Below are 24,853 nucleotides of genomic sequence, written 5' to 3'. Positions count from 1 at the left end.
GCCCTCCCTCCCCAAAATAAAGAGTGAAGAGTTAATAAAATTAACAATATTATATATGGAAAAAAAATACCCACTTACAAAAAAAGAGATAAAACTTAACCTAAAAAAAAATTCTAATAACAAAAATTTTTTTTTAATCAATACTAAAATATCACGCTTAAACATATATTTAAATCAAACTTAAATGCATATAATTAGCAAACGGAGTCCACTTTAACTTATAAAAAGACATCCTATCCTGAATTGAAAAAGATATCCTTTCCATAGTCAAACAAAATTTCATCTCCAAATATCACTTATCTAAAGTTAATATATTTTTATCTTTCCAAGTAAGTGCTATACATTTCTTAGCCATGACTAAAGCTAAATAGATAAAGGAAATCTGATAATCCATTAATGATTGCATGTTCCCTAATAAAAATATATCGGGATCTAATATAAACTGTTAAAAATAGATTGAATACCTTTCCAAAACTGTTGCAATCGATCACAAAGCCAAACAGTATGCAAAAATGTATTGGCCGTCTGATCACATCGAAAACAAGAATCCAACTTACTAAGACCAAATTTTTAAAATTTCTCCGGCTTTAAATATAACTAATGAATAAAATTATAATTAATCATCGCTAGTCTAGCGTTAATTAATTTCCGAATACTATTCTGACAAATTTCCATCCATGCTTCTTCAGCTATTTTATGTCCTAAATCTTTTTCCCATTTCAACTTATCTTTATCCCAGTCTTTTTTACTATCAATTTCTTGTAAAATACAATACAAATCAGATATATATCCCTTTTTTGGTATTGAAAGTACATATTCTTCAAAACTAGATTCAGGTAATAAAATCATAATGTCGACCACATAACTGTTTTACAAAAGATCTTAATTGATAATATACAAATATAGAATTTCCACTAATACCATATTTCCTTTGTAATTCATCAAAGGAACAAAAACAACCCTGAGAAAAACAATCAAAATAAATTTTTGTTTCAAAGTGGCATTGGAGACCGTAAAAGGAACAAGTTGATTATTATATAATGGCAATCTTCCGGAATATAGATTTTTAAGTCCCAATTTTTTAAGTTTACTTGTCCATAAATTCAATAAATATTTCAATATTGGCACATCGTAAGTTCGTAGTAAATTTTTATTCTATCAAAACAAAAACTCATGACGAAATTTTTCTAAAATAACCGCCATTTCTATCTTTACCCAACTAGGTGGGTCATCCATATTCATTAATGCACTAAGAAATTTAAATTGAGCTGCTTCGTAATAATGCTGAAAATTCGGTAATCTTAAACCTCCAAATTGAAAATCCCACACCAATTTTCTCATTGCTACTCTCGGAAATTTTCCCTTCCATAAGAATTCTCTAATCGCTTTATATAAGTCCTTAAAAAAACTTTTTTTTTTAAAAATAAGGAATTATTTGAAACAGATATTGTATTCTAGGAAAAATATTAATTTTTATGGTATTAATCCTCCCTAGTAAACCCAAAGGTAGATCCCTCCTCCTAATCAAATCTAATTTAATCCTTTTTATTAAAGGAAGATAATTAATTGAGTATAATTCTTGAAATTTCGTATTAACATTAATTCCTAAATATTTAATTTGTGTAGTGAAGTCTTCACTCCCTAACCCAAAAATTAGTAATATTTTTATACACTGAATAATCATCTTTACAAATTGGCAAAATTTCACTTTTAGCCCAATTTACTTTATAACCAAATAATTGGCCATAAATTTCTAAACATTCTTGAATTGCAGGTAAAGAAGTATCTGGATCCACCAAACATAATAAAACATCATCATCAAATAAATTAATCTTGTATTCCTCATTCAGAACTCTCATACCTTTAACATTTTCATTTTGACGTATTAATTGTGCTAAAGGTTCAATAACTATAGCAAATAAAGCAGGTGACAATGGACATCCTTGTCTAGTAGATCTTGTCAAACTAAAAGATTCTGAAATTTTGGCCATTAACAGCAATTCTAGCCTTCAGGCTATTATATAAAGCCTTTATCAATCCAATAAATGAAGAACCAAAACTAAATTTCTCAAGTACTTTGAACAGAAACTTCCATTCCACTTTATCAAAAGCCTTTTCTGCATCCAATGAAACCACTATTGGATAATTCAACTGAAATTTAGATTTATTTATCAAGGTTATTAACTGTAAAATATTATCTGACGTATACCTGTTTTTTATAAATCCCGTTTGATCACCATGTATAATTTTAGGCAGATATTGAGCTAATCTATTAGCCATAATTTTAGCTACAATTTTATAATCTACATTTAACAACGATATTGGTCTATAAGAAGAAGCCTGTAAAGGGTCTTTATCTTTTTTTGGTATAACTGTAATTATTGCATTAGAACAAGACTCAGGTAATTGAAAAGTATTATAAGTTTGTTGTAATACATCCTTATAAATAGAAGATACATCAGCATAAAAAACTTTATAAAACTCTATTGAAAACCCATCTTCACCAGGTGCCTTTCCATTCGGCATATCTCTTATTGCCATTTCTATTTCATCGTCTGTAAAAGGTTTATCTAACTCTTGTCTATCTTCTTGATTCAATTGTGGCAAGTTAATATTTTTCAAGAAAGAATCTATTGCGTCTCCAGTTACATCTTTACATTCTGAAGTATACAATTGTTTATAGAAATTACAAAATTCCTCATTAATCTCCTTTTGATTAAAAGTAATACCTGATTTCTTTCTAATCGCTGGTACAATCCTAGATAATTGTTCCTTTTTTAATTGCCATGACAAAACTTTATGAGCTTTCTCACCCCATTCATAAAACTTATGCTTATTTCGATTCATTAAACATTCAACCGATATGTTTGTAATTCATTATATTTAAATTTTAAATTAGTTAACTGATTCTTTTGTGTTTCGGTAGCATGTTTTTGAAATTCTTTTTCAGTAGCAGTTATCTTTTTCTCTAAGTCTTCAATCTCTTTAATTCTCTCCTCCTTTACTTTAGAGGCATAACTGATAATTTGGCCTCGCAAAAAAGCTTTCATTGCATCCCATAAAACAAAATGACTAGAAACAGAATTACAGTTAATACCAATAAAAATTTCAATTTGCTGTTTTAAAAAACTAATAAATTCTGGTTTTTGCAATAGCATAATATTAAATCTCCATCTTGAAGCTTTCTGAACATCTTGTGAACTCAAATATTCTAATAATAGTAATGAATGATCTGAAACCAATCTAGCCTTATACTCCACAGATGTAACCCTATCCTGCAAATGTGCTGATATTAAAAAACAATCAATTCTAGAAAAAGAATTATGTCGCGAGGAATAAAAAGAAAAATCTTTCTCTATCGGATTAACTCTACGCCAAATATCAATTAAATTCAAATCTGCCATCATATTAGTCACTTGTACTGCCATCTTAGACTTCTTAATTACTCTTGGGTACTTATCCAATAAAGGCTCCAATACCACATTCAAATCACCCCCAATCATCACATTAGAGTTGGATTGTCCAAGTAATAAAGACATATCCACAACAAAAACTGTATCTTCAACATTAGGAGCATAAACATCAAGCAAAGTCCATGCCTCATTAAAGATTGTACAATTTAATTTTAATAATCTTCCACCATTTTTCTCTTCGTTCTGTAACTGGAATGGTAGATTCTTATGTACCAAAATTGCCACACCTTTTGCCTTAGAATTAAATGAAGAATAAAAAACTTGCCCAACCCATTCATGTTTGAGTTTCAAATGTTCCTTATCTGTTAAATGAGTTTCCTGTAAAAAAGCAACATCAACTTTTAATTATTTTAAATAAGCAAATACCTTCTTACGCTTAATATGATTATTTAAACCCTGAACATTAAGAGAAGCAAACTTCAATTTAGACATTTCTTACACTCAATAAAACACAACAAAAAACAAACAAAAAAAAAAGAAAAAAAGAAACCCCCCCAAAAAAAGGAAAAAAAAGAAAAGAAAAAAAACCCTTAATTCCCCTTTGAAATTACAACCAGAGACACACAAAAAAATTATATATAAAAAAAATTATTTAAAAAAGATAATAAAAAAAGACTTCACTCCCTAACTCAAAAATTAGAAAGAAAAAAAAACAGGTCGGAGGTCACAATTAACTCCTCCTGTTTAATCTGCCTAATGCGGTAACTCTCCCAAAATATTGGGTGTGAGATAACTCACACGCAGCTGATGACTTCTGGGAATTAGTGCTCACCCAGTTCCCTCTCCCAACTCCCATCACTATTTGAAATCTTCTCAACAAAAAATAAAAAATTAAAAATTAAAAAAAAAAAAAAATCAACTTTGCCATTGCGACCACCGTTTCTTCCATTTCTTCTAGAAATCTGATTCCCATCTTGCAGCTCTGCCCTCTTTGGAGACCGTGGAGGACTACGTTGTTCCTGGAATTGCGTAATTGGCAAAAATCCATAGCTTCTTTAGGATTGTCAAAGAACTTTGCTTGATATCCATCCTGAAAAATCTTCATTACCGCAGGGTACCTAAATGTTGCCTTATATCCTTTTTTCCACAGCAATTCTTTCACAGAATTAAATTCACGTCGTTGAAACATAATTTCCTGACTCAAATCCGGATAGAAGAAAACACGTGGCAAGATGGCGTAAAGAACAGACGTGCCTTCCAGTCCTCTCCTGACTCTGACTTATTGCTTTGTCTTTAACTACCCGTTAAAACTTTTTAAAAAGTTTATAAATAGTATGAGGTGTTGAATTAACACCTAATGGTACATTTGCTTAAAAAAAAGTAAAAGGAAACATCAACAGATTGTTAAAAAATTACATTTTCCGAAATTATCTGAGCCTACCTGTTTACAAAAAGCCAGGACTCAGCGTGGAATGGATCCAGGAGAAGAAGCACAGGATTCGGCACTGGAGCTCCGCTCTGTACCGGTAGGGCTCTCTGAAGGTGGCACTCGGCAGCCTTTAGAACAAAGGGCTGGCCGGGTGCGTGTAATTCACACAATGTCCACTGTGAGTGCTGTTACTGAGACTTTGACAGCTGAATCAGCTGGGGCGCCACCAGCTGGAGAGTTAAAGAGCTGTCATTCGACTGCTATAGTGGTGGCACTGCGAAGTGCACCACCAGTTACAACGGCTCTTCCAGATACTGATGTAACTAAGTTTTTTAATGAGATTTGGCTTAAAGGTAACCCTGACCATCAGCCTCCTGACATTTTTGGGGGGTCTGTGGCAGGGGTTTTTACATGGAGCCAAACTGCAAGAAAAGCTACTAAATTAAAGGAAGGGATAGAAGGTCCTTTGATTCCACAAGAACAGCAGGATCCCACTATGTCTGAATCCACTTATGCTGATATACTTTTCAAGAGTCTTGAACATAAGATATATTCTTCAATGATGCACTTAGGTGATTCTATGAACAATCTTACTTCTAAGATTAATGCATTGGTGGATGTGAATACTCAACAGACGGCTGATTATGGAGCTTTTAAATTCGAAACTATTGAAAGACTTGAGATGTGTGATCAAGGATTATCTGATGTACAAGATCAATTGCAAGATGTGAATAAAACAATTGAAACGTTTCAGATTCAGAATAAAAATCTAGCAAAAAAGGTTGATTATTTGAAGAATCAATCCAGACGGAATAATGTGAAAATTGTTGGTTTGCCAGAAGGTATAGAAGGGTCAGATCCAAGAAAATTTTTCACTGAATGGATTCCACAAGTGTTGGGACAAGATAAGTTTCCTGAAGGTTTAATATTGGAACGGGCTCATAGAGCTTTGAGAAGGAGACCTTTTTCAGGACAGAATCCAAGACCTGTTCTGGTTCGCTGTTTAAATTACTGTGATAGAGAGACTATTTTACGTATGGCTATCAGAAATGCACAGCAAAATAGATTTCCTTTGATGGTTCAGAGTAAAAGCCTGGACTTGTTGGGGAAGCATACAATTGAGAGGGGTTTGGATGGCCAGTGCCCTGTTCCCTTCCAGCGGAACCCCAGAATATTCTTCCCAGTTGGTTTTGAGTCTTGCTATAAAATTGGGAGGGCTCGAGTAACTTCCCCTAAGTCCCCTTCGCGATGGGCCACTCTCTTGATGGCTTCCTCTCCTCTGTGCTGCATCCAGTGTGCGAGAGTTTCAGTACCCTGAATTGTGTCATCAGGGCGCCAATCGCTGTTCTCTCTGGGCGGAACCAGCACTGTACCTTGAAGTGCAGGCCAAGAACTGCCGTATACACATTTTAAAAGAGCTCTTAGATCACCCAGGAGGGGATTATATAGTCGCATGTTTGTACTATCCAATTTAGAAAAGCGGCTGGCCGCTTTAGGGGTTCAGAGCCTCTGTTACCATAGCCCCAGCCTTGGCTGGAGTCCATAGTTTCAAAAGAGGGACATCTCCAATCATGATTTTTGGCGGTTTGATGAACTACATGAGAGGAAGAAGCATCAGGAGAGGCATCTCTTTCTCTGCTCAAGGTCAGCAGAGGTGGTCTGGACATATCCTTCACAGAGGCTCCTTCTCCAATTTCTACCTCAGGTCCCTGTTGACCCTCCCTAGCCCCTCCTGCATGCACCTGTTGCTCTGCATCTTGGTTCTGCCGCCAGGCAGTAACTATCTCTATTAGTTCATCCATGGTTTTATCAGGTCCATTGTCAGGACCATGATTCTGTTTTTTAGCAGCTGATACCACTTGGGATATCTGGGAATACAGTGGTACCATTTGGGGTCTTTGGGGATACAGAGGTACTGGAGGAGGGGAAATTACATAGGGTGGAGGACCATCCAGGGGTACTGTGGAAAAGGCAACCTTCTCCGGTGTCTTTTCCATAATCTTTTGTTTTGGGGGGCTGGTGTCTTTTAGCCACCTTCATCCATTTCTCAAAGCAACCCATCATATACTCAAATTCCCATTTAGGGTCCCCATCCCCATTAGCTACCGCATTCCACCAGGTTTGTATTAAAGGAATCTTAAAAGATCCCCCATACAGCCAGTCTCCCTGTGACCAGCCATAGAGATCCCTGCTCAAAGTAACTGCATACCGGTCATCTCCAGTTTCTTTTATTAGTGTCCACTGGGGATCCCGGAGGGACCAGCGGGTCTCCTACCTCACGTCGAATGTCTTTTACCGTCTTTATTCATTTCTCGGTCCTCTTACTGGTCTTCAGGACCCTCAGTGCTTTTGTCCTGTCAGCAGGAGTAGCTTTTGCTGGTCGACTGCTGGCAATTCTCTTTGCTCTGTAGAGAAAGCAGTTACGATGCACGTTTCAACAGTAAACCAATTCTAGCGCTCACCGGTGTAAAGGAATTCTGCAACAGGTTCCTCAGTCGTCTTTGTCTTTCGGTAGCTACCCTTTACATTTAGTTCCCCTTTCTACAAATATGTAAATTTTCTACAAATATGTAAATAGCAAAAGGAAAGTGAGAAATAAAATTGGTCCAATAGAGAATCAGAAAGGACAAATGTGTGTGGAGGCAAAGGAGATGGGGGAGGTCTTGAACAATTTCTTTTTCTCAGTATTTACTGAGGAGAAGGATATTGTACTGTGCAGGGTAAAGGAAGCAAAGGGGGTATATATGGACACTATAGTGATTAAGAAAGAGGTAGTACTGGAGCTTTGGAAACATATAAAAATGGATAAGTCTCCAGGTACTGACAGGATTTTTCCCAGGACCTTGAGAGAAGTTAGTGAGGAAATAGCGGAGGCTCTGGCAGTAATTTTTCAAATGTCATTAGAGATGGGTATAGTGCCGGAGGATTGGCGTGTTACATATGTGGTTCATTTGTTTAAAAAGGGTTTGAGGAGCAAGCCTACCAATTATCGGTCTGTAAGTTTGATGTCTGTGGTAGGTAGATTGATGGAAAGTGTTCTTGGAGATAATATATATAGATATATGGAGGGACAGGGTCTGATCAGGGATACTCACACGGATTTGTGCGTGGAAGGTCGTGTTTGACCAATTTTGTTGATGAGGGTAGAGCAGTGGATATTGTCTATATGGACTTCAGTAAGGCTTTCGATAAGGTTCAGCATTGAAGGTTAGTTAGGAAGGCTAAGTCCTTGGGTATTAATTTGGAGATAGTCAAATGGATTCAACAGTGGCTGGAAGGAAGGTGCCAGAGAGTAGTAGTAGATAATTGTTTGTCAGGATGGAGGCCGGTGATAAATGGTGTACCTCAGGGTTCGGTATTGGGACTGTTGCTGTTTGTCATATATATTAATGGTCTGGAGGATGGGATGGTACATTGGATTAGTAAATATGCATATGATACTAAAATAGAGGGAATTGTGGATGATGAAGAGGGTTTTCAAAGTTTGCAGAGGGATTTAAACTGCTTAGAGGAATGGGCAGTTGGAGTTTAATGCTGATAAGTGTGAGGTGCTTCATTTTGGAATGAATAATCAAAGCAAGTCATGTGTGGTAAATGGGAGGGCATTAAAGAATGCAGTGGAGCAGAAAGATCTAGGAATAACGGTGCATTGTTCCCTGAATGTAAGAGCACATGTGAATAGGGTGGTGAAGAAGGCCTTTAGTATGTATGCTTGCCTATATAAATCAGTGCATAGAATATAGGAGTTGGGAAGTAATGATGAAACTGTACAAGGCATTGGTAAGGCCAAATTTAGAGTACTATGTGCAGTTCTGATCACTGATTAATAGGAAGAATATTAACAAGACAGAGAGAGTGCAGAGAAGATTTACAAACATGTTGCCTGGGTTTCAGCATCTGGAAAACAAGGAAAGATTGTGCAAATTAGCTCTTTATTCCTTGGAGCGTAGAAGGCTGAGAGGGGATTTGATAGAGGTGTTTAAGTTAATGAGAGGGATAGATAGAGTTGATGTGGAAAGGTTTTTCCCATTGAGTAGGAGAGATGGATACAAGAGGTTATGGTTTGAGAGTCGATGGGCAAAGGGGGAACTTCTTTACTCAGAGTGGTTACTGTGTGGAATAGGCTTCTGGGAAAGGTGGTGGAGGCAGGGTTAATTTTGTCATTTAAGAAAGAGTTGGATGAGTATATGGATGGGGGGGGGGATGGAGGGATATGGGCAGGGTGCTGGTAGGTGGGATTAGAGGAGGGTACGGATCATTGTGGACTAGAAGGGTCAAATTGGCCTGTTTCCGTGCTGTAATTGTTATACGGTTATATGGTTACAGCTAGGACTCGTCTCCCTTTCAGCTAGGACTTGTTACCATTCACCCCCTTTTCAGCTAAGGTTTCAGATTTGTTTATTTTCTTTGGGTTCTTTTAGGATACTGCAAGGTCGTCCACCTCGTTATTCCTTCCCAACTTGAAAGGGAGGGAAATGTCCAATAAATACCCATCCTTGTCGTCATCTGTTGTAGAAAAAGAAACTTAAGCACAGAGGAATTACTGCTTAGGAAGCCTTTATTTTAAAAAGCCTGGTACCAGGGAGAGACCAGTGTTCTCTAAAAGCAAAGATGCAAGTCTCTGCTTAGCTACAGAAACTGGTACATTTATGATCTGAATACATGTGATAACATGTATTCATGTATTCTGAATACATGGGAATCACGCTGCTCTCCATTGCAGGCAAAATCTTCGCTAGGATTCTACTAAATAGAATAATACCTAGTGTCGCCGAGAATATTCTCCCAGAATCACAGTGCGGCTTTCGCGCAAACAGAGGAACTACTGACATGGTCTTTGCCCTCAGACAGCTCCAAGAAAAGTGCAGAGAACAAAACAAAGGACTCTACATCACCTTTGTTGACCTCACCAAAGCCTTCGACACCGTGAGCAGGAAAGGGCTTTGGCAAATACTAGAGCGCATCGGATGTCCCTCAAAGTTCCTCAACATGATTATCCAACTGCACGAAAACCAACAAGGTCGGGTCAGATACAGCAATGAGCTCTCTGAACCCTTCTCCATTAACAATGGCGTGAAGCAAGGCTGTGTTCTCGCACCAACCCTCTTTTCAATCTTCTTCAGCATGATGCTGAACCAAGCCATGAAAGACCCCAACAATGAAGACGCTGTTTACATCCGGTACCGCACGGATGGCAGTCTCTTCAATCTTCAAGCTCACACCAAGACACAAGAGAAACTTGTCCGTGAACTACTCTTTGCAGATGATGCCGCTTTAGTTGCCCATTCAGAGCCAGCTCTTCAGCGCTTGACGTCCTGCTTTGCAGAAACTGCCAAAATGTTTGGCCTGGAAGTCAGCCTGAAGAAAACTGAGGTCCTCCATCAGCCAGCTCCCCACCATGACTACCAGCCCCCCCACATCTCCATCGGGCACACAAAACTCAAAACGGTCAACCAGTTTACCTATCTCGGCTGCACCATTTCATCAGATGCAAGGATCGACAATGAGATAGACAACAGACTCACCAAGGCAAATAGCGCCTTTGGAAGACTACACAAAAGAGTCTGGAAAAACAACCAACTGAAAAACCTCACAAAGATAAGCGTATACAGAGCCGTTGTCATACCCACACTCCTGTTAGGCTCCGAATCATGGGTCCTCTACCGGCATCACCTCCGGCTCCTAGAACGCTTCCACCAGCGTTGTCTCCGCTCCATCCTCAACATCCATTGGAGCGCTTTCTTCCCTAACGTCGAAGAACTCGAGATGGCAGAGGTCGACAGCATCGAGTCCACGCTGCTGAAGATCCAGCTGCGCTGGGTGGGTCACGTCTCCAGAATGGAGGACCATCGCCTTCCCAAGATCGTGTTATATGGCGAGCTCTCCACTGGCCACCGTGACAGAGGTGCACCAAAGAAAAGGTACAAGGACTGCCTAAAGAAATCTCTTGGTGCCTGCCACATTGACCACCGCCAGTGGGCTGATATCACCTCAAACCGTGCATCTTGGCGCCTCACAGTTTGGCGGGCAGCAACCTCCTTTGAAGAAGACCGCAGAGCCCACCTCACTGACAAAAGGCAAAGGAGGAAAAACCCAACACCCAACCCCAACCAACCAATTTTCCCCTGCAGCCGCTGCAACCGTGTCTGCCTGTCCCGCATCGGACTTGTCAGCCACAAACGAGCCTGCAGCTGACGTGGACTTTTACCCCCTCCATAAATCTTCGTCCGCGAAGCCAAGCCAAAGAAAAAAAGAACATGTGATAACAGGAACATTTGCAACTGAAAAAACAAAGCTCTTTACAAATTGTGTCAGACATCCATCAAAACAGTGAAAGAACCAAAAAGAAAACTTGTGAGGAAGAATTCTGTACTCCCTGCTGGAGAGATGACACTGCCTAACTCATCCATCCCCAAGCTTCAGAGCAGAATCACTGAGGAGCCAGGGTAGGGGTTTTAGAACAGCAATTAGCCATTTGTTCTGGGAAGAGAGTAAAGTTATGTGTGAAACTTAATGTTGTAAAAGACTAAGTAAAAAAAAAAAGCAAATTGTGAAACTTTAATTCATAAAATTTCCTGCACAGGGGTGGGGGCTCATATGTAGTCCTCTGATTCTCCGGTACTGATTAATATTGTGGAGGAGATGTTTTGCCATTTTGTACTGTTTGGGGTCTGAAGGGAAGGAAATCCAGGATCGAAATACACTGTGGGGTTTTAAGTCCCAGGTGTTGAGGTTTGCCAATCAGTCTTGAGGAGATGAAAATGTTGAATCCAAACTGTAGTCAATAAAAAGCCTTTGGTGTCCACTTTGGAAAGGTTTTTGTGTAGAGCCAGTGGGATGGCATCCGCTGCAGGCGTGTTGGATCAATGTTGCACTCAGACAGGAACTGATATTTTTCAACGCCTTCCTCTCAAAGCATTTCATCACTGTGGATGTGAGTGTCACGGTCAATAGTCATTGAGTAGGTTACCACATTCTTTATGGGTACGATTGAAGTCAGATTGAAACAGGTGGGAACCACACCCTGTCAGAGTGAGATATCCATGAAAACATTGGTAGGTTGGTCAGCACGATTTCCATTCTCGGCCGGGTTCTCCATGTGGACCAGATGTCTTTCCTGGATTCACTTTCCTGAAGACAACCCACACCTCATCCTTGGGTACTGACTTGTAGTGCGTCATTAGGGGATGTGCGTGGGGCACATTGGTTCTTCCTTGTTTTTGAGGTCAAATCAGGTTTAGAAGGCATTGGGTTTGTCTGGAGAGAAACTTTGGTGTCTCCTATTGCTTTGGACTGGACTTTGTGAGATATTATGCCACTTTGCCCTGCCACAGCAGTGGGTACCGTTTATGAGTTCCACCTGGTCCTGAATCTCTACTTGGCCCAGGAGATGGCTTTTGGTAGGACGTACCTGCTCCTTGTATATTGTTCTGATCTCCGGACCTAAAAGCCTGTGATCTGGTTCTTGGCAGGTTGTAGATTTAACTGCTCATACAGGACTTCTCGTTGCAGAAAACCTTGAACGATTTGGTGGGGACATGCTCATTGACAGCTGTTTTGATAAAGTCAGTAACATTACTGCTGTAATCATTCAGATCCTCTGCAGTGTCATTTAAGACCACCCAAACCATCAACTCGAGGCAGCTGTAACTTCACCCTCCAGCGAATACCTTCATCATATTGTCCACATCGCCAAGATGAGTCCCATCTTCCTGTACTCCAATGGAACAAAATTCATGCATGATCAAATGCTCTGTCAATGTCAGACCCATGAGTCTCAGCGATATCCCAGTAAATCTACTCTGCAATCTCTCCTCCTTGACATCTTTTCCATAGCATCCTGTGCAAAATTCTACTCAATATTCAAAATATGACCTTTCCAACATCCTACACAAGTTCAGCACTACCTCTCAGCTTCAAAACTCAATCCTTCCATGTAGCCCAAAGGACCAAAAGCTGTTTTAAATGTGATGCCACTTTCTTGTCCTATGTCCCTATAACCCTTGATCCTGCTGCTCTACAACACTGCCTAAAATTACAATTATTCACTTTATGGGGTTTCCTCAGGTTAGGCATTGTAAAGTAAAATATCTAACATTTCTTTAAATTATTTCCATCAATGATTAGTTTGTCGCCTAAGTTCCATTGCAACTTTCGGCGACGCTCTTGGCTATCTACAGTATCAGCCCCTTGATGTTATCCACAAACGTGTTCCGCATGTCATGAACGTTTTCATTGAAATAAATTATATGGATGACAAACAACAATGGGCCCATCATTGGGTTTAACGCGCATCAGAGGACTCCGTGCCAACAAAACTTTACTCCATCACGTTCAATTTTCTTCCAGAAAGCTCATTTTCTTTCCTTTCAGCAATTCTCTCCTGGTTAAAGTAGTGCACAGGAACATTTGTTTTACCAGGGTGAAGGTCCAATTGAATGATTGATGACAGCGGGAAAGGAACTGAACCTGAATCTGGAGCTTTGTGTTTTGAACTTCATGTCTCTTCTGTCTCACGGTGTTGATGGGGAGTTGGGGGGTGGGAGAGACTGTGACAAGGTTGTCAGAGTTGTTGAATATGCTTTCTCCGCAGAGCATGAGAGTCAATTCAGGGGACATTGATTTATGGGTGGACAGATCTGCGGAAGCTTATTTTGCGAGCTAACCTTCCTGAACAGCCTTCCATGCAGAACCTTAACCAATGCCTTACTGAATTACATTTATACAATGCCTCCAGCTCTGGTTTCAACAATATTTGGTTGCGTCTTCAGAACACTCAATCTGATTTGTGATATATGACATTCCACTTCTGAAGCCGGGTGACTGTATACAATATGTCCTTGTACTTCTCAGTGCATTATATATTCTCCTAAATAATACTCCTAAAATGCAGACCACAGATGCTCAACTCACTGGGCTGTAATCTCCAGGTTTCTCTGTAGCCATTCTTGAATAGAGGCACATGGTTTGAGCCCCTCCAATTTTTCAGGCACTCATAAACCTCTGCAGGGCACCAACAATTTCCTCTCCATCTTAACACAATGTCCTTTGATATATGTGATCATCACAGGAGAGTTGCCTGCCTTCATATGCAGCAGGACCTTCAGTGCAAAGCTCAAACAATATACTGAATATGAACAATAATGCCCACGATTGCACGCCCCCATCATTCTCCACAGTAGAAACAGATCATCGCTGATGACATTCCCAGTCTCCTGTATATCCACAAAAATCTGATTGAATTGGTTGATGATCAAACCCATTTTCTCTGGTAGACATAGGAACATAGGAAGTAGGAACAGGAGTAGGCCAAAAATGGCTCATCGAGCCGGCTCCACCATTCAATACGATCATGGCTGATCTAATTTATGACCTATCTCCACCTACCTGCCTTCTCCCCATATCCCCTAATTCCTCTATCATGTAAAAATTTATCGAACCGAATTTTAAATATGTTTAATGAAGCAGCCTCAACCACTTCCCTGGTTATAGAATTCCAAACATTCACTACTCTCTGGGAAAAACTATTTTTCCTCATCTCTGTCCTAAATCTACTCCCCCGAATCTTGAGACTGTGTCCTCTGGTTTTAGTTTCCCCGGCCAGCTCAAAAAACCTTCCTACATCTATCCTATCCATACCCTTCATAATCCTATATGTTTCTATAAGATCTCCTCTCATTCTTCTGAACTCGAGCAAATACAATCCTAGATGATTTAATCTTTCATCATAAGTCAACCCCTTCATCCCAGGGATCAACTTAGTAAACCTCCTCTGGACCGTCTCCAAAGCCAGTGTATCCTTCCTCAAATATGGAGACCAGAACTGGACACAGTACTCCAGGTGTGGTCTCACCAGTACCTTGTACAGTTGCAACATTACCTCCCTACTCCTGAATTCAATTCCTCTAGCGATGAAGGCCAACATTCCATTTGCCTTCTTAATAACCTGCTGCACCTGCAACCTAACTTTTTGTGATTCATGCACAAGCACTCCCAAGTCCCTCTGCACAACAGCATGCTGTAGTTTTTCACCCTTTAAATAATATTCAGGTCTTTTATTTTTCTTGCAAAGTGGATAACCTCACACTTACTAACATTGTACTCCATCTGCCAGACCTTTGCCCACTCATCCAGCTTAACTATATCCCTCTGCAGACTCTCCACATCCTCATTACAATTTGCTCTTCCACTCAATTTGGTATCATCCGCAAACTTGGCTATACCACATTTTGTCCCCTCCTCCAAGTCATCAATGTAAATGATGAACAGTTGTGGGCATAACACCGACCCCTCCGGCACCCCACTTACCACTCTCTGCCAACCTGAAAAACTCCCATTTATCCCGACTTTCTGCCTCCTGTCAGACAACCAATTTTCAATCCATGCCAATATACTTCCCTGGACTCCACTTTGCTGTAACTTACTGATAAGTCTCTTGTGTGGCACCTTATCAAACGCTTTCTGGAAATCCAAATATACAACATCAACCTGTTCCCCTCTATCCAACGCACCCATTATATCCTCAAAGAATCCTAACAAGTTTGTCAAACAAGATCTTCCCTTTCTAAAACCATGCTGCTTCTGCCTCATTGAACCCTTACGTTCAAAAAGTTTCACTATTTCATCTTTAATGACAGCTTCAAGCATTTTTCCAACTACAGACATCAAGCTACTTGGCCGATAATTTCCAGTCTTCTGCCTACATCCCTTCTTAAAAAGTGGCGTGACATTTGCTGTCTTCCAGTCTGCCGGGACCTGCCCAGAATCCAAGGAATTTTGGTATATGACCACCAATGAATCAACTATAACTTCTGCCATTTCCTGCAGAACCCTTCATTGCATATCATCAGGACCAGGTGATTTGTCTGGTTTTAGTCCCATTAGTTTCTCCATCACTACTTCCTTTGTAACTACTATTTTATCCCCTCCCCAACTATTTTATCCCCTCCCCAACATTCGCATCCTTAACTCCGCACTTGGGCATGCTGGACGTGTCTTCCACCGTGAAGACTGACACAAAATATTTGTTCAATGCCTCGGCCATTTCCTCATTTTTTGCTACCAGTTTTCCTTTCTCATCCTCCAAGGGTCCTATGTTAACTTTAGCCACCCTTTTCTGTTTTATATATTTATAAATTTTTTTGCTTTCTGTTTTTATATTTTGTGCCAGTTTACTTTCATAATCCTTTTTCCCATTTCTTATTACCCGCTTTGTAACCCCTTGTTGTCTCTTCAAGTTATCCCAATCTTCCAGTTTCCCACTGCTCTTTGCAGCTTTGTACACCTGCGTCTTCAATTTTATATTCTCCTTTATTTCCTTTGTTAACCACGGTTGATTTTTCCCTCCCTTGCTGCCCTTTTTCCTGACCGGAATATATTTTTGTTGAGCATTATAAAATATTTCTTTGAAAATCTTCCACTGTTCCTCAACTGTTTCATCAATTAGCCTGTGCTCTCAGTCCACTCTGCCCAATTCCTCCCTCATCCTATGGTAGTCACCCCTGTTTAAGCATAATATATTAGTTTTAGATCTAACTATTTCCCCTTCCATCTGAATGAGAAATTCAATCAATCTATGATCGCTATTTCCCAGATGGTCTCTGACTATTACATCATTTACTCTACCTATCTCATTGCACAACACTAGATCCAGGAGAGCATTTTCTCTTGTTGGTTCCTTAACATGCTGCTCAAGAAAGCTATCGCGGATGCATTCTATGAAGTCCTCTTCCAGACTCCCACGACCAACTTGATTTTCCCAATCATGAGTCCCCCATGACTACTGCCGTATCATTATTACATGCCTCACTTATCTCTCTATTTATTTCCTGTGCCACTAAATTATTGTTATTTGGTGGGCGATAGATAACACCCACCAATAATTTTTTAACTTTCTTATTCTTTATCTCTACCCAAATGGACCCAACATTATACTCTTTAGATCTTATATCATCCCTCACTACTGCCTGGAGCTCATCTTCGATTAAGAGTGCAACTCCACCTCCCTTACCATCCTGTCTATCTCTTTGCACCACCTGATACCCTTGAAAGTTTAATTACCATTTAGGGTCACCTTGTAGCCATGTTTCCATGATGGCTACCAAATCATAGGCATGGGTACCGATTTGCGCCCTAAGTTCACTAACCTTATTTCTAATACTGCGGGCATTCAGATAAAGTGCCCTTATGCTCTTTGTCCTTTTAATATCTAGTGACTTCTGTAACCTTTTCTTTTGATTTTTCTGCCCACTATTTTTCTTTGTAATTTTCTTAACACTATCATTGACCCGAGAACTCACTGCACCATCTGATTTTTTACTTTCTCCTCCCAACATTACTTTTCCTATTTTACTTTTCCTGGCCATTACTTTATCTTCTCTACCCTTTTCCCTATCACTCTGGTTCCCATACCCCTGCCAAATTAGTTTAAACCTTGCCCCACTGCTGTACCAAACATACTTGCCAAAATGTTGACACCTTTTGGATTTAGGTGCAACCCGTCCCTCTTGTAAAGATCATGCCTTCCCCAAAAGAGATCCCAATGATCCAAGAAGCCAAATCCTTGCCTTGTACACCAGCCCCTCAGCCACACGTTCATTTTCCTTATCCTTACATTCTTTTCATCACTTGCATTTGGAACAGGTAGTAATCCTGAGATCACCACCCTAGCGCTCCTGTCTTTCAGCTTTCGTCCCAGCTCACTGTGTGATAGTACAGGTCTATCACCAATGTACATAGTGTATATAGTTACTGTATCTAGACTGTGCTTACAGCGATTGGCTGAGAGCTAAGCCACTCCTATTGTCTGGGTCTTAAAGGGTTGTGTCCCTAGCCAGGTCGGATCATTCCGGACTGGTCGGCCACCTGTGAAGAGCTCCGGTCTTTTGCTAATAAAAGCCTTGGTTTGGATCAACAAGTCTTTGGTTCTTTCGACGAGCTCTACAATTTTATTAGCAAAAGAATTTTTTTTGAAAGGGATGGAGCGTTTAACTCGGCCAGAAAAACTTGATATCGACCCACAGTCAGCTACAGCCTTCAAAGCCTTTAACTTCTGGCTGCTGAACTTTGAAAACTTCCTGAGATTCATTCAGGTAGAGGAGGATAACCAGCGTCTAACAGCATTGCTGTCTATGGTGTCCTTGAGAGTCTACGAGAACATCCAGGATGAGACCACTTACACCGCAGCCATAAAGGTACTGAAAGGACTGTATGATCAACCGGTGAACAGAGTTCATGCCCGGCTCGTGCTTGCGTCGAGGAAGCAACAGCCTGGTGAGTCCAGCAGGGCATATTTACAAGTATTAAAGGCATTGGGCAAGGACTGTAACTGTGTGGACAAAACTGCTGCCGAGATCACAAATGATCTCGTCCGAGATGCCTATGTGGCCGGGCTCCGATCGAATGAAGTGAGGCTGCGCTTGCTCGAACAAGGGGTAGAAAAACTAGAGGACGTGGCCCAGATTGCAATCACAATGGAGGATGCAGCCTTAAAATCCACCGAGCTCTCTAGGGACTGGACACCTCGTTCTGATGTGAGTAGAGTGCCCTTCTACCCTACCCCTGATGGCTGCTGCTACCCTGCCCCGTGCGAACCCGAAATGTTATTTCTGCGGGAGGGACAAGCACAGCAGATCCCAGTGCCCAGCAAGAAAAGCCAGGTGCCAGAAGTGCCTTAAAAAGGGCCACTTTGCTGCAGTCTGTAGGTCTAAAATGGCCACCAGCAAACACAGTGCCTCGTGTGAAGCCCAATCGCCGCTATCCCATTCAAACTCTTCTTCCCCAGAGCTCTCGTCCAATGAGAGCGAGGGCTCCCCTGCACGGCAACGCCTGATGTCACGGAGACGCCGAACCTGGAAGGGGCAACCCACCGTCGCAACCATGGTGATGGCCCGCCTCTCGCCCCCGTGCGGAACACTCGACACTACCGCCGCTGCTGCCGCCGCCACAACCACCCCCGGGGCCGACGCTACCGCCGCTGCTGCCGCTGCCACAACCAACCCCGGGGCCGACGCTACCGCCGCTGCTGCCGCCGCCACACCCGTGGCCGACGCTACCGCTGCTGCTGCCGCCGCCACACCCGTGGCCGACGCTACCGCCGCTGCTACCGCCGCCACAGCCACCCCCGCGGCCAACCAGGTGCTCACCCTAGCGTCCATCGCTGACGACCGCCAGGGCCCGACCGCCGCGACCAACGACCTACCCACCGCCAATCGTGAGCAACTACAAACCCCACTACTTACTATTCACCCGCCAACGCCGCCACAAAAGCACTCCTCGAGCGTTGACTACGTCATTCCGTTGCGTGACGTCATCGCGCAAAACTCCCCTGTCAACTGCCTCAATAACATTAAACCAGCAATGCTCTCATCCCCTCACTAAAGCAATGGAACTGATTAAAGTGCATGGACACTACACCAATTGCTTATTTGACTCTGGGTCAACTGACAGTTTTATCCAGCCAGATCTGGCCCTCCGTTGGGGACTTGACATTATTCCCACTACCCAGAGGATCTCATTAGCGACAAGGTCGCACTCGACTGGGATAAAGGGGTATTGCATCGCCACGCTGGAAGTACAGGGCGTGACAGTCACCCACTTCAAATTATTCGTCCTTCCCCAATTGTGCGCCCCAGTGTTGCTGGGATTAGACTTCCAGTGTCAGTTCCAAACGGTGTCCCTACACTTTGGGGGACCCCACGCCCCCCTCTCGGTCTGCCATCGCCCCACTCCCGAAGCACCCAGGCAATTCATTAGGAGTGAGGTGCGTAGATTGCTGGATGAGGGCATCATCGAACCCAGTTCAAGCCCCTGGAGAGCCCAGGTGGTGGTTGTCAAGAATGGGGAAAAACTACGGATGGTGGTCGACTATAGCCAGACCATTAACCGCTTCACGCTCCTGGATGCGTACCCCCTGCCACGCATCACGGATGTGGTGAACCAGATCACCCAGTACCGCATTTTCTCCACTATTGACCTACGTTCGGCCTACCACCAGCTCCCGATCCGCTGCGAGGACCGACCATTCACGGCCTTTGAAGCGAATGGGCGGCTATATCAATTTCTCAGGGTACCATTCGGGGTCACGAATGGTGTCGCGGTCTTCCAGCGGGAAATGGACAGGATGGTGGACCAGAACGGGCTAACCGCGACCTTCCCATATCTGGACAATATCACCATCTGCAGCCACGACGTGCAGGACCACGACGCCAACCTAGACAAATTTCTTCAAACTGCCCGTCAGCTAAACCTGACTTACAATTTGGACAAGTGTGTCTTCCGGACCACACGACTCGCTATTCTAGGTTGTGTGGTGGAGAACGGGATAGTCATGCCAGATCCTGACCGCATGCGTCCCCTAATGGACTTACCCCCCCCCCCCCACCCATACCCAGAAAGCTCTCAAACGTTGCCTGGGCCTTTTCTCGTATTACGCCCAATGGGTTCCAAACTACGCCAACAAAGCGCGTCCTCTTATCAAGACCACCTCTTTTCCCCTCTCGACCGAAGCCACAGCGGCTTTCGATCGAATCAAATCTGACATCGCTGCTGCGACGCTGCACGCAATCGATGAGTCTGTCCCGTTTCAAGACGAGAGCGATGCATCCGACTTCGCCCTGGCAGCCACCTTGAACCAGGCCAGTCGGCCTGTAGCCTTCTTCTCCAGAACCCTCCAGGGTCCAGAGAGTAGACACTCCTCGATCGAGAAGGAGGCCCAGGCCATAGTTGAAGCGGTGCGTCGTTGGAGACATTACCTCGCTGGGAGGCGCTTTATACTGTTGACTGATCAACGCGCGGTCACCTTCATGTTCAGCAACACCCAGCGTGGTAAGATAAAAAACAACAAAATCGCCAGATGGAGAATCGAACTCTCCACCTTTAACTATGACATCCTGTACCGGCCTGGTAAGCTCAACAACCCGCCTGACGTGCTCTCCAGGGGGACGTGCGCCAGCATACAGATGGACAGACTACGGAAACTCCATGAGGCGCTCTGTCATCCAGGGGTCACTAGGTTTGCTCACTTTGTCAAGGCGCGCAACTTACCCTACACAGTCGAGGAGATCCGCTCCATGACCCGAGCCTGTTCGGTGTGCGCTGAATGCAAGCCCCACTTATCCGTCCGGATAAGTCCCACGTTATCAAAGCCACCCGCCCCTTCGAGCGTCTTAGTGTAGACTTTAAGGGGCCCCTACCGTCGACCAACCGTAATACCTACATCCTTACGGCCATCGACGAGTACTCCCGCTTCCCATTCGCTGTAGCCTGCCCAGACACCACTGCCACCTCAGTGATACAGGCCCTTCACAATATTTTCACCATCTTCGGGTACCCCAATTCCATCCACAGTGATAGGGGGTCCTCATTCATGAGTGCAGAGCTTCAACAGTACCTTCTGGAGTGTGGTATTGCTTCAAGCAGGACCACGAGCTATAACCCACGCGGTAATGGCCAGGTCGAGAGGGAGAATGCCACCATATGGAGAGCGGTTACACTGGCTCTCCGGTCTAAAGGTCTCCCCACCTCTCACTGGCAGGAGATTCTCACTAGTGCTTTACACTCCATCCGCTCCCTCCTATGTACTGCAACAAATGCCACCCCCCACGAAAGGATGTTCCTTTTCCCGAGGAAATCCGAATCGGGAACCACTGTACCGGCATGGCTCACCGTCCCTGGCCCCGTCCTTTTGCGACGCCACGTCCGGCACTCAAAGAACGACCCCTTGGTCGACCGAGTGACTCTACTCCACGCGAACCCACATTACGCATACGTGGAGTTCCCAGACGGGCGGGAGGACACTGTTTCGGTGCGGGACCTAGCTCAGGACGCGGTAGACCCAGCAAACCCCCCAACTCCTTCTCCAGGCCCCATGCCGCAACAGAAGGACCAACAGCACCCCAATGACCCGGGCCACCCTGCCGACAAAACGACGGGGAATTGAGCGACGGAGCAGTCGCACCCGACGAGCCCGCTGGCAACACCACTCCAGTGACCCCAATCCCGGCACCACGGCGGTCACGCCGGATGGTCAGACCCCCTGACCGCTACAGTCCTTGACCTACCCCTTCCTTTCATTCTCTCCCTCGTTTTTGTTTTTTTTCCCAGGGTCAATTCTCCAAGAAGGGGTGAATGTGATAGTACAGGTCTATCACCAATGTACATAGTGTATATAGTTACTGTATCTAGACTGTACTTACAGCGATTGGCTGAGAGCTAAGCCACTCCTATTGTCTGGGTCTTAAAGGGTTGTGTCCCTAGCCAGGTTGGATCATTCCGGACTGGTCGGCCACCTGTGAAGAGCTCCGGTCTTTTGCTAATAAAAGCCTTGGTTTGGATCAACAAGTCTTTGGTTCTTTCGACGAGCTCTACACACTGTAATCCCTTTTCATTACCTCCTCCCTTTTCTTGTCAATGTCGTTTGTACCCACATGTACCAAGACATCAGGCTGCTCTCCCTCTCCTCTCAGAACATTTTGGACCCGATTTGTGATATCTCGTACCCTTGCACCAGGGAGGCAGCACACCATGTGGGTATACTTACCTGGCTCACAGAACCTCCTGTCTGTACCCCTGACAATGAAGTCCCCAATAACTACTGCATTTCTCCTTTTCCTTTTCTTTTGCATCACTTTGCCAGGCTCATTGCCATTGACCTGGTGCCCATGGCCATCTTCTGTCCGGTGATTTCCTTCAACAGAATCCAACACAACATAACTGTTGCTGAGTGGGATAATCACTGGTGTGGTCTCCGTTTTTCTCGCTTTTTTCTTTCCCCCCATGACAGTTTCCCACTTACCTGACACGGGTTCTGGAGTATTTATCGCCCTGAAAGTTAAGTCAATTAACTCCTCACTCTCCCTTACAAGCCGCAGGTCATCAATCTGCAACTCCATATCCCTAATTCTCTCCCTTAGCAACTGCATCTCGGTACACCTGGTGCAGATGTGGCTATTTGGGAGGGTGGAGGTCACTCATTATTCCCACATCTGACACCCAGTACAGAGCACTAACCCTATTGGCATGACTCTGAATACGAAGGCAAATAACTCAGCTTACCTTTTTTCCTTGCCTGCTTTCGCCGAAGCCTGATAAGCCAAAGCCAGGAAGTCTCACTCCTTCACTGCTCCCGATAAGCCAAAGCCAGGAAGTCTCACTCCTTCACTGCTCCACTCATCGCTGGCTGCTCCCTCCCCTTTCACTCCTTTTATTGACCCCTTGACCAATTGACCCTGTCACTTTCAGCAAGCTCCCCCTCCTCCTCTGACTCACAGCCCGACTCTCTCCAAGCTCCTCCTCCGACTCCCAGCCGAACCAAGTAGGCCCAAGCCCCGGTAAGCCCCCCCGACTTTAATAGCTAACCTTCTCCTCACTTTCAGCAAGCCCCTCCTCCTCTGACTCACTTTCAGCAAGCTCCTCCTCCTCTGACTCACAGCCCGACTCTCTCCAAGCTCCTCCTCTGACTCACAGCCGAACCAAGTATACGGTCCCATTTGCCTGAAAAACTAAGGTGCTGGACACTACAGTGCATTGTAGCACCAGAAATTACCAATCTGGTATTCTCAGGAATAAATATGAACAATTTGTCCTTCTCCAACTTTTTCAACGTGGTGTCCAAGCAGGGAACCAAAAAATTTCCTTTCTCAAAAACCGAGGTTATTTCAGCATGCCTTAAGGATCACTTATCAACGTTTACAGAGGCACCATAAAACGATCCCATCATCTTGAAGCAACACCTGAGATGGAAACCGCTCTTTCCATCACGGCAAAATAAGTGTCCGCAGATCTGTCCACCCACAAAGTAATGTCTCCTGCATTGACTCTCATGCTCTTCTGAGAAAGCATATTCAACAACCCTGACAACCTTGTCACAGTCTCTCCCACAACACCCCCCCCCCACCCCCCCCCATCAACACCATCAGACAGAAGAGACATGAAGTTCAAAACACAAACCTCCAGATTCAGGTTCCGTTCCTTTCCCGCTGTCATCAACCATTCAATTGGACCTTCACCTTGGTAAAACAAATGTTCCTGTGCACTACTTTAACCACACACTGCTCGATCCCAGCTGTGTCTTGGAACACTTAACTCCTCATATTCTGATTTACTATAAATTTGCACCAACATTTATTTTAGTTATTGCACAACGTGCATGATTTAAGTCAAAGTTGACTTGTGCGGAGTGTACACAAAACAAAGCTGCTGGCTGTTCCTCGTGATTCGTGAACAAAAAAATATTAATTCTCTAGCCCTGATGCTGGGAACATCGACATCATCAACCTTCAGGAGGGCCTAGGGGAGTCACTCTCTGCTGATCATTGGCGGCTCCACCTTTGAGGTCTTCAAGAGTTTCAAATTTCTTGGTGTGCACTTGGTGGAGAACTTCACCTGGTCCCTTAACTCCAGCTCCATAGCCAAAAAAGCCCAGCAGTCCCTCTACTTCCTGCGAAGGCTGGGGGAAGTCCATCTCCCACCCTCCATCCTCACTACATCCTTCAGAGAGCATCTTGAGCAACTGCATCCCCAGCTGGTATAGCAGCTGTACCTCCTTGGACCACAAGACCCTGCAGAGGATCGCAAAGTCAGCGGAAAAGATCACTGGGGGCTTCCTTCCAACCATGATCGTCATCTATGCACACGGAAAGCAATAAACAACGTGAAGACCTTCACTCACCCTTTCTCCCTTCTGCCGTCTGGTAGGAGGAACCGTAATACTCGGACCCTTACATTCAGATTGGGCAACAGCTTTTTCCCCGGGTAGATCAAGAACCGTGGACTTTTACTGTATATGCATTAATATTTTAACTATTCTCACTTATATTTTGTAAATTTACTCCCTGGTCCCTAGTCTTGACTATGAAGAAAAAACAAAGATGACTTGACTTGACCAGAGGGTCATGGTTGAGGACATTTCCGGCCTCCTGTGGATCCACCCTGAGCTGTTTGAATTGGTTGTTGATCGATCCAATTTCCTCTGGTTTGCAGTCCACGATTTTCAAACATGAAAATATTACAA

At 43.4% G+C, this 24,853-nt stretch overlaps 1 long non-coding RNA gene across 1 annotated transcript; it reads right to left on the bottom strand.

Annotated features, from left to right (window-relative positions):
• LOC138740969 (uncharacterized) lies at positions 1–24,853 on the bottom strand. Its single transcript, XR_011343239.1, has 3 exons — positions 24,512–24,853; positions 7,118–7,247; positions 1–3,791 (listed from the first exon to the last, which is right to left on the bottom strand). It is a non-coding gene; the product is annotated as an uncharacterized lncRNA (long non-coding RNA).

This window comes from Narcine bancroftii, chromosome 8, assembly GCF_036971445.1.
Source record: "Narcine bancroftii isolate sNarBan1 chromosome 8, sNarBan1.hap1, whole genome shotgun sequence".
Lineage (NCBI taxonomy): Eukaryota > Metazoa > Chordata > Chondrichthyes > Torpediniformes > Narcinidae > Narcine > Narcine bancroftii.
The sequence above is the reverse complement of the archived record's forward strand: the minus strand, read 5'-3'. Positions and strand labels throughout refer to the sequence as shown.